General features: G+C 34.1%; 1 protein-coding gene across 3 annotated transcripts in view; it reads left to right on the forward strand.

The window, feature by feature from the left end:
- The window catches only part of LOC135217428 (prolyl 4-hydroxylase subunit alpha-1-like), a 203,802-nt gene that overhangs the window by 71,416 nt on the left and 115,964 nt on the right, over positions 1 to 16,422 (forward strand). The window contains exon 1 of one of the 3 annotated variants that reach the window (XM_064253291.1): positions 15,878 to 16,160. The exons of the other annotated variants lie outside the window; for them this stretch is intronic. The gene's annotated coding sequence lies outside the window, so the exon portion shown is untranslated. Of the gene's footprint in view, positions 1 to 15,877; positions 16,161 to 16,422 lie in introns of those variants that run through there. 3 annotated transcript variants of the gene reach the window in all.

The raw sequence follows: 16,422 nt of genomic DNA on the forward strand, positions 1-16,422 counted from the left end.
AGAGCTTGATTCGTTGGTAGTTAAGTAGTGCTAATTAGAACTACTTTAGAAATGATAATATATTGATATATACTTTTATGATTCTGTACTTCGTAGCACAACTCTTAATGCAATGAAAGATGTCTCACATGCATAAAAAAACGAAATATATATCATTCGTTCATGACTGATAAGGAACAGAAATATTTACCAATTCTTCCAAGTATTTGTAAAATTGTGCTAATCCTTTTCAGTGGCAGAATGCATAGAGCGTAATCATTAACATAATTTGAATATTGCACATTAAATATTGTAAATCAAATAGACAATAAATAAACACAGGATGAAGGAGAAGTAAAACAGAAAAATATATTATTATTATCGTTATTATTCGAAAGATAAATCCTATTCATATCACCAGCCAAAAAGTGATGCAATCACAATAGGGGCAATGAAGCCCATCCACAAGAGACAGATGTGGAGGTCAAGGGATACAATTTAACTGACAAACTGACACTCAGCAAGGGCTGAATGGTGTCACAGGAGGGAGAATCTCGTAGTCGCAGAAAATTTCCGTTTTCATCATAATATATCAGGTTGCGGATTAGAGTCATACTCCCACTCCCAACGCCTTCCTTTGTATTCTTTGACCTCCACATCTGTTTATTGTGGCTGGGTTTCACTGGCCCATTTGTGATTGCTTCACTTATTGGCCAGTGATATGAATGAAGGTTATCTTCTGAATAATAATAATAATAATAATAATAATAATAATAATAATAATAATAATAATGATGATGATAATAATGGGAAAAAGAAACCCTCAAAATTATTGAGTATAAGTTGTTTACTTGTAAGTAATTTACATAGTATCTTAATGCTTACAAGTAAACAAGTTATATTCAGTAATTTTGTGGGTTCTTTTTCCATCTTCAGAAGAAAACTGAAAAGAAGTTTTCGTTTGGTTTAGTATATAATAATAAAAATAACTACGAGGATCTAAAGGTGGAATTGTGGGAAAACTCCACATATTCAATAAGAAGTAATATCTAGAGAAACGATAGCAAGACTGAAGAAAGAATGGATTGAATTGAATTGAATATGGAATTTAGGCCAAAGACCAAGCACTGGGACCATAAGGTCATCTAGCGCTGAAATGGAATTTGACAACAAAAAGTTTGACAGGTATACCAGGAGGAAAACTTCAAAGCAGTTGTGCTATTAATCAGTTGTTGGGAGAGGGTGGAAAGTTAGATGGAAGAAAGAGAATATGAAAGGAAGTATAGAAAGAATGAAGGTAGAATAAAAGGCTATAAAGTGGTGTAGCCAGGAGCCGAAGGGATGCTGCTAACACCATTTTAGTAGCGCCTACAGCACACTACTTGTGGTGCACTGAAGCCACTACCCTCTAAACCTGAAGAGGAAGAAGTTGAATATATCTCTGTTTAACCAGACCACTGAGCTGATTCACAGCTCTCCTAGGGTTGGCCGGAAGGATTAGGTTTTTATTTTATTTTATTTTTTTTTTATTTTTACGTGGCTAGAACCAAAATGGTTTTATAACAACGGGACCTACAGCTTGTTGTGGAATCTGAACCGTATGATATCGAGAAACGAATTTCTAATCACCAGACAGAATTCCTCTGATTCTAGTGGGGAATCGAACTTAGGGCTACAGAATCGTCCAACGAGGAACTCATGAGGAGGAGAATTCGCGCTGAAATTCAGAGGCGAAAGTCTTGTCAATTACCAGAATGGCATCACAGATAAGTCAGCATCAAGCAATTCGTGAACAAAGAGACAAATCGGAGGCAGCTTCATATTGAAGAGGTGGAACATGAGCGCTCAGTGCCGACAGGAAATAGAATAAAAATAACCTTAACAATGCATCCATTGTGAGTGGCTACACGATCCCCTATTCCATTTCATTTACGAAAATAATTGGCAAACACGCCTCATAAATGTTGCAAGACGTGGTAATCTTCATCGTTAATGAAATGGAATAGGGGATCGTGTAGCCAGTCACAATGGATGCATTGTTAAGGTTATTTTTATTCTATTTCCTGTCGGCGCTGAGCGCTCATGCATATGGCATATGCATGTCACTGGTCAGGTGACAGTATCATGCACCTATACAGGACCTAAAACAGGCCACATAGAACCTGGGGCCCTTAGGACCCGGGGAACATAGAACCTGGGAAACATAGGACTAGGGGAACATAGAACCTCGGAAACATGGGACCAGGGGAACATAGACCCGCTCCCATTATAAATGATGTACTTACTATTTTATTTATTCACTTATTGATTTGTTAATTTATTTGTTTTTTCTAATAACTGTTCTGCTCCTTATAAACTTTCCGTTAGCTTTTGTGTCTTCTTTTTGAATGAACGCCGTGTTCTTTGGAAATTGAAATGGGTTTTGAAGCTTCTTTGCAATTTTCTTAATTGCAGTTTCATTAGAATGGTGTATTTTGATTTCCCACAGGCATCGAAGAAACAAAGGAACACAGCAATTTTAATTTTATCAAGTTATATTGTAAATATATATATAGTGAATGAACATTTCAGCGTCATAACAGCATATCAACCAACTGTAAGTCTGGACACACGTTTCATTTGTTATAATATGAAACCAGAAATTTATCCGCTGCCTTTTATGTTCACATTTTTAATTTATTTTTAACGATACTTTTGTCTAGCAAGAAAATCAAATAACGCACTCTACTACATTCTTTTTATATGTTTTGTATCTTCATTCCTCAATCCAAGGATGTTTTTCGCAATATAATTGTCCGGACACTACATGTGTGCGGTACGACAAGTTTATTAATTGATGACTTAGACAGCTTATAACTAATCTGTTTTCAGACAAGTTTATTAATTGATGACTTAGACAGCTTATAACTAAGCTGTTTTCAAACATTAAAAAGTACATTATAACGCAACCACATTTACTTCAATGTAAGGCCAGTTATGTATAAAAATCACATACAAACTGTCTTGAGTTGAGGATACAAATTTTTCCTGAAAAAAAGTAAGAGAGTATTTTTCTTGATTATGTGGCTTGACAAACATGTATTATTACAAACCGTAATTTTAAAAAGTAAATATAGTGGTTGAAAATGGAAATTAGTAATATGAACCTAAAACGAAACGGATATATTCTGGTTTCAACAAACAAATTAAAACGTGTGGCTTGACTTACAGTTAGTTGCAATGCTATTATGATGCTGAAATGTTCGTTCATTATATTGATACATTAATTTCTAACCATATTGATTTATTACTTTTTAACAACTTCAAAATAAAACTCCTTTAATAAAATTAATTTGTCCACTTGGAGGGTCAAACACACTTAGTAGTTCATAGAAAACTGTTTTTACCAATACACATGGGTAACTACGCTAAATAAATATTTGACATGGCAATACGATAAATAAATAATTCAAGTTCTCAGGCGCTCACACACACATAATGTATATATATATATGTATATATATATATATATACACATATATATATACATAATGTGTGTGTGCGCGCGCCTGAGAACTTAAAATATTTATTTATCATATTGCCATGTCAAATATTTATTTAGCGTAGTTACCCATGTGTATTGGTAAAAACAGTTTTCTATGAACTACTAAGTGTGTTTGACCCTCCAAGTGGACAAATTAATTTTATTAAAGGAGTTTTATTTTGAAGTTGTTAAAAAGTAATAAATCAATATGGTTAGAAATTAATGTATCAATATAATGAGCGAACATTTCAGCATCATAATAGCATTGCAACTAACTGTAAGTCAAGCCACACGTTTTAATTTGTTTGTTGAAACCAGAATATATCCGTTTCGTTTTAGGTTCATATTTCTAATTTCCATTTTCAATCATTATATATACTTTAAAAAATTACGGTTTGTAATAATACATGTTTGTCAAGCCACATAATCAAGAAAAATACTCTCTTACTTTCATTCAGGAAACATTTGTATCCTCAACTCAAGACAGTTTGTATGTGATTTTTATACATAACTGGCCTTACTTTGAAGGAAGTATGTTCGCGTTATAATGTACTTTTTAATGTTTGAAAACAGCTTAGTTATAAGCTGTCTAAGTCATCAAATAATAAGGTTACATAAAGCACACATGTAGTGTCCGGACAATTAGATATTGAGAAAAACATCCTTGGATTGAGGAATGAGGATACAAAACATAAAAAAAGAATATAGTAGAGTGCGTTACTTGGTTTTCTTGCTAGACAAAAATATCGTCAAAAATAGAAATGAAATATATATATATATATATATATATATATATATATATATATATATATAATATATATATATATATATATATAGGGTTGCCAACTGGCAGTTTTCATAGCCAAATTTGGCGAGTTTTGGCGGTGAAATGAGTGTTTGGAAGTGAAAAACAATGATTTGGCAGATTAGTATTAAAGGGCTCAAATTTGGCAGTCACAAAGGAAGTCTGGCATTTCCCCCTTTCTTATAATAAATAATAATGAACAAATAAATATATTCGTTAGTTTAGACTTTTTTCCTTTCAAGTCCCCAAATTTAGCATAAATTTACTAATTTTGACATCACTGCCAACTCCAATTCCCCAAATCTGAGGGAAATTCTCCTTAGTAAATTATGAAAAAACGAAACGCATAATAGGGCGTTATAGAACCATTGCTAATTATTTTCCAACTGTGCGAAATATTGATATTTTATAGGGATTTGGCAGTGAAGTTCTTGGTTTGGCAGAAATTCTGATCCAATTTGGCAGAAGAGGAGCCATGAGACTTGGCAACCCTGATATATATATATATATATATATATATATATATATATATATATATATATATATATATATATATATATGAATAATTATCACATCGAACCGTGATCCATTTATATATCAATTCAAGCTACAAATGTCCTTTAATATCTAAATTCACTTTACCTCCCAAATGATATATTTTCATATATGTACCGAAGGGGAATTTTTAATTGATAATAATTTGTCCCCGCATGGGATCGAACCACCGTCCAAGTGGACGGGGACGAAATCAGGACAGTCAGTGACGCTATCCAAATAGCCAACAGAGACGCTATAAGTTCATATCGATTCTGACCTTACAAATCACCCTCGACCTGGGTGCTTTCGTAATTAGAATCGATATGAAACCCCGTCTACCATGTTGGCCAATTCGAGCGTTTGACAGCACGTAGCCTTTTGTTATGAATAATTATCACATCGAACCGTGATCCATTTATATATCAATTCAAGCTACAAATGTCCTTTAATATCTAAATTCACTTTACCTCCCAAATGATATATTTTCATATATGTACCGAAGGGGAATTTTTTAATTGATAATAATTTCGTCCCCCCATGGGATCAAACCACCGTCCAAGTGGACGGGGACGAAATCAGGACAGTCAGTGACGCTATCCAATCAGCCAACAGAGACGCTATAAGTTAAATATATCATTTGGGAGGTAAAGTGAATTTAGATATTAAAGGACATTTGTAGCTTGAATTGATATATAAATGGATCACGGTTCGATGTGATAGTTATTCATAACAAAAGGCTACGTGCTGTCAAACGCTCGAATTGGCCAACATGGTAGACGGGGTTTCATATCGATTCTAATTACGAAAGCACCCAGGTCGAGGGTGATTTGTAAGGTCAGAATCGATATGAACTTATAGCGTCTCTGTTGGCTGATTGGATAGCGTCACTGACTGTCCTGATTTCGTTCCCGTCCACTTGGACGGTGGTTCGATCCCATGGGGGGGACGAAATTATTATCAATTAAAAAATTCCCCTTCGGTACATATATGAAAATATATCATTTGGGAGGTAAAGTGAATTTAGATATTAAAGGACATTTGTAGCTTGAATTGATATATAAATGGATCACGGTTCGATGTGATAGTTATTCATAACAAAAGGCTACGTGCTGTCAAAGAACGCGTACGGGGTTTCATATCGATTCTAATTACGAAAGCACCCAGGTCGAGGGTGATTTGTAAGGTCAGAATCGATATGAACTTATAGCGTCTCTGTTGGCTGATTGGATAGCGTCACTGACTGTCCTGATTTCGTCCCCGTCCACTTGGACGGTGGTTCGATCCCATGGGGGGACGAAATTATTATCAATTAAAAAATTCCCCTTCGGTACATATATGAAAATATATCATTTGGGAGGTAAAGTGAATTTAGATATTAAAGGACATTTGTAGCTTGAATTGATAATATATATATATATATATATATATATATATATATATATATATATATATATATATATATATAAATTTATATTTATTCCATTATGGACCAAAGATGACTGATAATATGTTCTGTCACAACAGAATTCCATTTAACAAAAGGAGCCCATAAAAACGCCGAAATATAGATAGAAAGTACTATATTTCAGAGAGTGCTGTCTCTCTCCTCAGACAGCAGTCTCTGGAATAAAGTACTCTCTCTCTATATTTTGGCGTTTTTATGGGCTCCTTTTATTAGATGAAATTCTATTGTAACAACATTGTTACTATTCACACACCCATATATATATATATATATATATATATATATATATATATATATATATAATCTTCATAACACGAAGATGAGATATGTCAATACGTCCACAGGAGAAAAGAGAATTAAAGACTCTAGTAGCTCGATAATTTCGCCTTCCACCAGGCCTCTTCAAGAGCTTATTTAGTTAAAATAAAGCTCTTGAAGAGGCCTGGTGGAAGGCGAAATTATCGAGCTACTAGAGTCTTTAATTCTCTTTTCTCCTGTGGACGATTTGATTATTATATATATAATATATTATATATATATATATATATATATATATATATATATATATAATAGAAGCTTCAGCCACGTAATAATGTTTAAAATCTATTATTCAAAGAAATCCCATTTTTTAAGTAAAAAAATAATAATTAGAAAATTTAATACACGAAAATAAAAAGAAGTATCCCCTTTTTTATATCTGCTTTCAGAGAGAGATGAATGTTTTGAAAACACTCCTGGATAAATATTTCTATTTTTCGTAACGCTTACGATGGATAATTGTGTCTGTACATGCAGTCTTCTGGAGAGAGAGAGAGAGAGAGAGAGAGAGAGAGAGAGAGATTTGTTGAAAGAATACCTTGAAAACATTCGTATGTGACTGTATCTTTGCATGCAGTGTTCTGGAGAGAGAGAGAGCTCCGTCATCCTTTCCATTACGCTATGACGTCATTCGATTCACGTAACATTTCGTGGTACCGAAGTGATAATTAGTTATGCGCGTAACAAGGGCGTTGCTTCAAAATATATCATTTCTAGTGAGTCTGTTAATTTAAATGTTTAAAAGTCGTACGTATACGCACGCGCGCACGCGCGCAAATGCGCTCATGCGCAAGACCTGTCTAGCGTAAATCAGTAATCCTTGAATGACACTGCCTAATGATCTGGAACCCTCCTCCCTATACTGTGTTCTCTGACCCTTATAATAATAATGATGATGATGATGATGAAATATGAGAGGATCTTATCTTGTTTGTACTTCCACAGGTGACAGTAAGGGAGACATGACACAGCCACCCACCCCATGCAAATCGGTTTGTCCGCTCCGGGAGGGGCAGGGCAGGGCAGGGTAGGGGACCGGGAGGGTATGGGAGAGATATCCATCCTCCTCCTGCAAACAAATTTGTCTGACCCAGGTGGGGGCTGGGTGGGTAGGGGATCGGGGGGGGCCGGGGTAGGGGTGCACATAGCAGGCGCCCACAAGCTCAATGCTGTGCATTCTGCAATACCAATTAATCCACAGAACTTTGCAACTATATTTAATAATAATTCTCTAATGATATATTGCATCACTTCATCCATAAAGGTATCTGCTATACAGGAGTGACACAACCGTGCTTCAAAAACACTTTTACATCAAACCAATCACTCTCCAACCAACATATTTTTGACAAATGCTTCGCTTTTCATTATGAAAAGTTTGAGAAGCTTTCAATGACTTTATTTTTTATATGTCACGTTCACTTAAACCATATTTCACAATGATTCGCTTGCAATATATATACAATATATATATATATATATATATATATATATATATATATATATATATTCTATTTAAAGGAATCATAAAAACGCCAAAATATAGAAAGTAAATCCTATATTTCAGAGACTGCTGTCTCTCACTTCAGGTAAGTAATGGGCTCCTTTTGTCAAATGGAATTCTGTTTAACGAACATTTTTCCAGTCACACACACACACACACACACACACACACACACAACACACATACACACACCACACACACATATATATATATATATATACTATATATAAATGTCTGTGTAGGCTTAGGGCTATGAAAGCACGTCTACAATTGCTTCCATATCGAGATTAAACTCATTAATTATCCGTCAGCAGTTACAGTATCTGTCAAATGAAGCACCATTGAATATTTTTTTTCTTTCTTTCTTTTCTACTTAGGTGAAGCGTCAAGCCAGACTAACGCTCCATTAATGAAGTGTGCTGGCAATGAAAAGAACAAATTACTTTGGAGAAGTAAAAGAAATTTGAGGTTTCTTGATAGGTAACTCTCTCTCTCTCTCTCTCTCGTCAGACACGGACGCACACGCGCGCGCGCACACACACACACACACACATACATACATATATGATATATATGTATATATATATATATATATAATATATATGTTATATATATATATATATATTATATATATATATATATATATATATATATATATATATATTATATATATATACAGGAAGGTTGGGGCATCTGGAACGCCGTAGATTTAATATAAAAAGGATGGAGAAAAGGTATGTTCGCCTCTCTTTTTACGAGCATACCGTTGCAGGCGGCGGTTGACATAATTTTAGATAAGATCTTTTACGAGGAAAATATTGTATATCATGGTTTTAATAAGGATAATTTTAAGAAACTTCTAGAAATTGCAGTGCATGACACTCACTTTATTTTTAACATTAAAGTTTTTAAACAAGTTGATGGTGTTTCGATGGGGTCGCCACTTGGCCCAGTTATGGCTAACGCCTTTATTTGCTCTTTTGAGGAACAAATGCTGGATGGTTGTCCCCTATCATATCGCCCTCTCTTTTATAAGCGATATGTGGATGACACTATTGCTCTATTTAGGTCCCGAGAAGCAGCTGAAGCTTTCTTGGAATATATCAATGGCCTACATCCTAATATAAATTTCTCAATCGAACATGAACACGACAACCAACTTGCTTTTTTAGATGTTTTAATTACTAGGACAGAACATGGTTTTAATACGAGCGTCTTTAGAAAAAAGACGTTCACAGGTCAAGGTACAAACTTCTACAGCAGTTGTTCCATAACATTTAAATTAAATAGTATTTCCACGCTATTACACGGTGCACATACGTTATTTTCCAACTGGCACAACCTCCATAGCGAAATCCAATTTTTACTTCAGTTTTTTAAAAACAATTCGTATCCTCCAGTCTTATTCTTGAAATAGGTCAATAACTTTTTAAATGATAAATTTCAGCCACGTCAACTTGTACCGAACGTGCCTAAATTATTAATATATGCCTCTATACCTTTCATTCAGTCCAATGCATTTAAGGTGCAAGTACAAAAAGTCATTCAGAAAACTTTTCCGGCTGTGAATCTTAAGTTGATAGCAAAAAATTCCGGCTTTGATGCGATCTTTGGTGGTATATTGCTTTACTTGCCCGAAATGTAAGATCGGGAAATACGTGGGAGCCACCAAAAGATTGCTAAAAGTCAGAATCGATTCTCATCTCGGAGTCAGTCACCGTACGGGATGTACTTTGAAAACGAAAGAATTTTCCAACGTACGAGAACATTGTAATAAATGTAAACATCATTTTCATATAAGGATTTTCGTATTGTCACCCAAGCGCCCAATGACTATACTCTCTGTTTTGGAGTCGTTAACAATCAAACAGCTTGTGCTCCCTTTAAATGGTCAGACTTCTTCCACAGTTCTATATATAGCATAGTTGACGTCCTCCTTTCAAAACCAGACAATGTCACTCAGTTTTTTAACTCCATAGAGATAGGTACTAACTTTAGCATTTTTCACTTTTTAATTTATATATATATTTTTTATTCTAGTTCATTTTTTAAATTATTATATTTAATTTTATGTTGTTCCGTTTTTATTAATATTAATACTGAGTCTTTTTTTAATTTGTATATTTTGTATATTTTACAGCAGTAATGATGAGACCCAAAGTCTCGAAAATTTGGAAAATACATGTATGATGCTACGCGGCCTTTTCTCCATCCTTTTTATATTATATATATATATTATATATATATATATATTATATTTATATATTAATATATAGATATATTATATATATATATATATATATTATATTAATATATATAATATATATTATATATATATATATTATATCCTATACATACACATACACTGGGGTTTTCTGAACGTATATATCAGAATCCCTCAATGGAAATTAGAATTTTTACCTCATTTATTATCTCAAATATTCACATCTCATTAAGAATAAATGGAACAGTCTTGGTCACAGGGTTGTTATTATTAATAATAATAATAATAATCCTGGTTCAGTCTTTTAGATAATAATATTAATAATGTAATATAATAATCCTGGTTCAGTCTTTTGGATAAAAATAATAATAATAATAATCCTGGTTCAGTCTTTTGGATAATAATAATAATAATAATTTACATGTTTGTGGCAAGTTCACTTTGTTACTATGTGTTACAGCATGTTACAGGTGACTGCCCCGTTACTTCAACACGGCGGTATTAACTACCGCTTTCCGAAGTAACTGAATTGCACCTTTCTCTCTCTCTCTCTCTCTCTCTCTCTCTCTCTCTCTCTCTCTCTCTCTCTCTCGTTAAAATTGCAAGTGAACGGCGAGTTACACGACTAGCTGTGCTTGTTCTGGTTCGAGATTTGTACCAGAACAGACGATCTCTCTCTCTCTCTCTCTCTCTCTCTCTCATATATCTATATATATATATATATATATATACATATATATATATATATATATATATATATATATATATATATATATATATATATTCACATTGTTACAAAGTCTTCATTTTAATTAGACATTTTAATTCACAGCATATTCAAATCTTGCAAAATCCTTCAACTACAATGGACATTTTAACTCATTATATATTAAAAATATTATAAACCTTCCAATTAATTAGACATTTTAACTCAATATATATATAAAAATGTTTAAAATCATCCTAATTCATTAGGCATTTAAAACTCAATGTTTATTCAAAATTATGCAAACCCTTCTTATTAATTAGACATTTTAACTCGCTGCATATTTCAACAAACATCGTTAACTCTACTCAAGTTCCAACTGATAAAAAAAATACCTTTCCATTATCGCCTGTTTTTTTTTATTTATTTATTTTTTTTTAAAGTCAATACTCCATCAATTAAAAACATTTTCTTTTACCCTCGTGACGTTACGCCTGTGTAAACAGAAAGTAAAGTTTTTTTTTCTTTCTTTTTTACTCGCTCACTCACGTAGAAGTGACATAACGATTTTAAATTTCGTCACCGATGACAGAATTCACGAGTGTTTGATTGGTTGCTTTTGAAGTTCATTTCAAATTTTTCTTCTTCTTCTTCTTCTATTCGATTATTTACTCACCGTAATGTCGAGTAATATATATATATATATATATATATATATATATATATATATATATATATATATATATATATTTTCTCAAATAATTTACCCAGTTTTCAGTAAGTATTTTTGAGTATGACAGTTGAGTATCTTCCCCTCTGCTCCTCTAGTTGCAACCCCTACAGTCGACTTATCACCAGATACATGTATTCCCTGCCTAGACCAACAGAGGAATAAACACCGTTTCCCCCTCGTGGCATCGATCTGTGGTGTCTCAATTGTCCTGTGTGGATTTTATGACGATTGCAAATGAGCTTATTCTTAATCTATTGCCATTGTACTAGTAATGCTGTGCCCATCTGTCAGTAGCCGTGGGCCTGTCTTAGGAGGTCTGGTGTGGACCTCCGCATTCAGGTCTAATAGCAGTGAAATAATACCTGGTCAGGTTAAACAAGTCATGGTACGACCTACAGCTTCTTAGGGGCACGTGCAAGATTTGCCCCTCACGAATAAGTTGTGAGCATTATATAACTAACTTTTAACGTAAATTAAAACGCGCTAAAATCTATAGTCTAATATCACGTTGTTTCACCAACGAAAATTAAAATAAATACGCTATATTTTATTAGAAATAATCGTTCTATACTGTTTAACATGCACATTATTTATTTTTTTACATTTTCATTCTAATGAATAAATTGAAAAAGAAACCCACAAATTCAATTTGTAACTTGTTTACTTCTAAGTATTTACATTTAGTTTTACTCCACACTCGAGTACTTTCAGGCCCTTCTGTGGCCCATTCTCAAGAGATGTTGGGATGTTAGCCTGGGTCAAGGCCCAGCAGTCTTCTGGAACTTCTTCTCGTTGTGCTGTCATTTATGCGATGGCTGTTCTGGTTTTCTTGAGAGTTGCCAATCCCCTCTTGTCGCTCTGATATCCTGAGCTGATGGTCAATGGGATTCACACTTGTGGTAAGGGTGTGGTCACCGTAAGTCTGTTGGGCAGGAAACCTAATCTCCAGGTCAGCAGGGTCAATCTTAGCCTTCTTTTAATATCAAAGCTCGCTTATGGGATCTTCTGAGGTAAAACCTTTGTTTCCTTCAATTACTTTGATCTCTCTGATAAGCGCACCTTCTACTACCCTCCTGTGACTAATTTTGTTGCTTTTGTATATAAGCCTACTGTTTTTGAAATCCATCCTAGGTCATTTTCCCAACAATGTCTAGCTATAGCACTCCCCTCGAGAGTTAAGCTGTACTGCCCTTCTATGTTCTTGGACTCTAGTCCTTATTCCCCTACCTGATTCCCCCACATATCTGTCTCCACAATTATTGCAATTGATTATGTATACCCCCGCTACATCATCTGTAATTACTGTCTTCTCCTTCCAATTTATTTTTACATACTTTGTTTTTTAAGGTATTATCAAAGGTATATACAAATTTATATTGACTTTCTTTCATTTTTGACGTGATTTGTTTCATTTTAGGCATAAAAGGGAGGGCAACTATTTTCTTGTTTTCTTTATTCCATGTACTCTCTACATTCGCTCTGTAAAATATTTTTCTAGCTTTGGTGAGTGCCCTTTTTCTGAACCATTCCGGGTATGCTAATGCATCGAAGCTTTTATCGATGTAATTTATTTCTTGCTCTATCTTGCAAGGGTCACACGTTCTCATTGCCCTAAGAAATAAACCTGTTAGAACCCCTATTTTTATATCATGACTATGAAAAGAGAAGAAATGAATATATGAGTTTGTATGTGTGGGCTTTCTATATGTGCTGAATTCATATCCTGTTTCTTTTCTTTCTATGAGTATGTCTAAAAAGGGCAGTTTATTATTGTTACTTTTCTCTAAAGTGAACTGGATATTGTTATCAAACTTATTGAGCTCATCTAGAAAAGTTTCTATTTTATTTCCATCCCCTTGCAGAATAGCAAAAATATCATCCACGTTGCTATTCTGCAAGGGGATGGAAATAAAATAGAAACTTTTCTAGATGAGCTCAATAAGTTTGATAACAATATCCAGTTCACTTTAGAGAAAAGTAACAATAATAAACTGCCCTTTTTAGACATACTCATAGAAAGAAAAGAAACAGGATATGAATTCAGCACATATAGAAAGCCCACACATACAAACTCATATATTCATTTCTTCTCTTTTCATAGTCATGATATAAAAATAGGGGTTCTAACAGGTTTATTTCTTAGGGCAATGAGAACGTGTGACCCTTGCAAGATAGAGCAAGAAATAAATTACATCGATAAAAGCTTCGATGCATTAGCATACCCGGAATGGTTCAGAAAAAGGGCACTCACAAAGCTAGAAAAATATTTACAGAGCGAATGTAGAGAGTACATGGAATAAAGAAAACAAGAAAATAGTTGCCCTCCCTTTTATGCCTAAAATGAAACAAATCACGTCAAAAATGAAAGAAAGTCAATATAAATTTGTATATACTTTGATAATACCTTAAAAAAACAAAGTATGTAAAAATAAATTGGAAGGAGAAGACAGTAATACAGATGATGTAGCGGGGTATACATAATCAATTGCAATAATTGTGGAGACAGATATGTGGGGGAATCAGGTAGGGGAATAAGGACTAGAGTCCAAGAACATAGAAGGGCAGTACAGCTTAACTCTCAGGGGAGTGCTATAGCTAGACTTTGTTGGGAAAATGACCATAGGATGGATTTCAAAAACAGTAGGCTTATATACAAAAGCAACAAAAATTAGTCACAGGAGGGTAGTAGAAGGTGCGCTTATCAGAGAGATCAAAGTAATTGAAGGAAACAAAGGTTTTACCTCAGAAGATCCCATAAGCCGAGCTTTGATATTAAAAGAAGCTAAGATTGACCCTGCTGACCTGGAGATTAGGTTTCCTGCCCAACAGACTTACGGTGACCACACCCTTACCACAAGTGTGAATCCCATTGACCATCAGCTCAGGATATCAGAGCGACAAGAGGGGATTGGCAACTCTCAAGAAAACCAGAACAGCCATCGCATAAATGACAGCACAACGAGAAGAAGTTCCAGAAGACTGCTGGGCCTTGACCCAGGCTAACATCCCAACATCTCTTGAGAATGGGCCACAGAAGGGCCTGAAAGTACTCGAGTGTGGAGTAAAACTAAATGTAAATACTTAGAAGTAAACAAGTTACAAATTGAATTTGTGGGTTTCTTTTTCAATCTTCAGAAGAAAACTGAAAGAAGTTTTTGTTTGGTTAATGAATAAATCATAAATATTCTATCCTAAAATTCCTGCGTCTGTAACTCAAAGCAAAACACCTTTTTCAGACCTTTTTAGGCTTTTCCAAGGACCTCTCCTAACCCCCCAACAGCATCAACAACAACAAAGTAGTTAGTAGGCTTACTCTCCGAGAAAGTGAAAACAGGTAAAAGAAGGTAGTGAAATGTTTTTTTTTAATTCATTCAAAAGCAATTGAGCCACCTAAAAAATAATTACTATTTTCCTGCACAAGTCGATTATAATCTGTCCTGTTTTACCTTTTTATTATGAGTTTGAGGTCAATTACGTAAGTTTTTGTGGTAATTTAATGGAAATTGAAGTATCTGCAAATAGCAATTTTACTGACGTACCTAAAATTACTGTCTTTGACTAAGCTAATGTATTTTGAACCTTATTTTGTATTTACATTCTGTATTTATGTATGACCATGAGCTGAGTGAAAGTGTATTATTATTATTATTATTATTATTATTATTATCTAAAATGAATTTGTCCTACAGAATAAAGTGCATTATTATTATATTATTATTATTATTATTATTATTATTATTAAATATAATGGCAGAATTTACAGAATCTATTTTATACAGAACTCTCTAAATTCTGTAAATTCTGCCATTATACTCAATAGAACATGTTTGAAAGAAGGTGTGTTTCCAGCATATTATTATTATTATGCATAGTGAATTCGGCCAATTTTAGCATTTAGAAAAAAAAAAGAGCAATACTTTGTCACCACAAAACAGACTAATTCAATTGGCATAATTCCCGGTGGACCGTCACGTTACACTTTTCCCGTCCGCGCGTGCGTACTTACGTACGTGATCAAGTACGACCGTTGGAGGTAGAGTCACTTGAGAAGTTGAGAAATGGAGACTCCAGTGTTGGCTGAGACAGCCCTGCGAGAGGTTCAACCGTCAGCCTCCTCTACATTGAAAGCGCTCACACGTGTTTCGTAAATTTTTTTTGCACCTTTTCTTTGTAGTTTTGCGGTTTTTATCGCCAGTTATCCACTTCTCCCTCGGTTCTAAGAGTGTCCGACATCAACTTGAGTCGAAGAACAGTTGATTTCAACGGAAAACAATCTGTTTCTATGGTATAATTTCGAGTGATTTTGAATGACTGACTCGTAAGATCAACGCAATATCGTGAGATCGATTTCAACTCCCGTAGGAAGGTAAGCCGTCACTTATATCTTTGATAATATTGAATTAAGAAAAGAATAAATATTGATATGTCTACATTTTTCTTTTATCGAAGGGATAAAATCAAAGGAGTGTGATTTATGTCGCTTCTTAGGAATTTTCGAATCTGTAGCAGATTCCCAGGTTACCGAGTATATCAGAAGTCCTTTAATTCCTTAAACTTGTCTTTATACATATAAATAAATCATTGTGTATCTATTTTTTCTTGTAGGGGTGTAACTCAAAATCTGAAAG

Source organism: Macrobrachium nipponense, chromosome 7, assembly GCF_015104395.2.
Source record: "Macrobrachium nipponense isolate FS-2020 chromosome 7, ASM1510439v2, whole genome shotgun sequence".
Lineage (NCBI taxonomy): Eukaryota > Metazoa > Arthropoda > Malacostraca > Decapoda > Palaemonidae > Macrobrachium > Macrobrachium nipponense.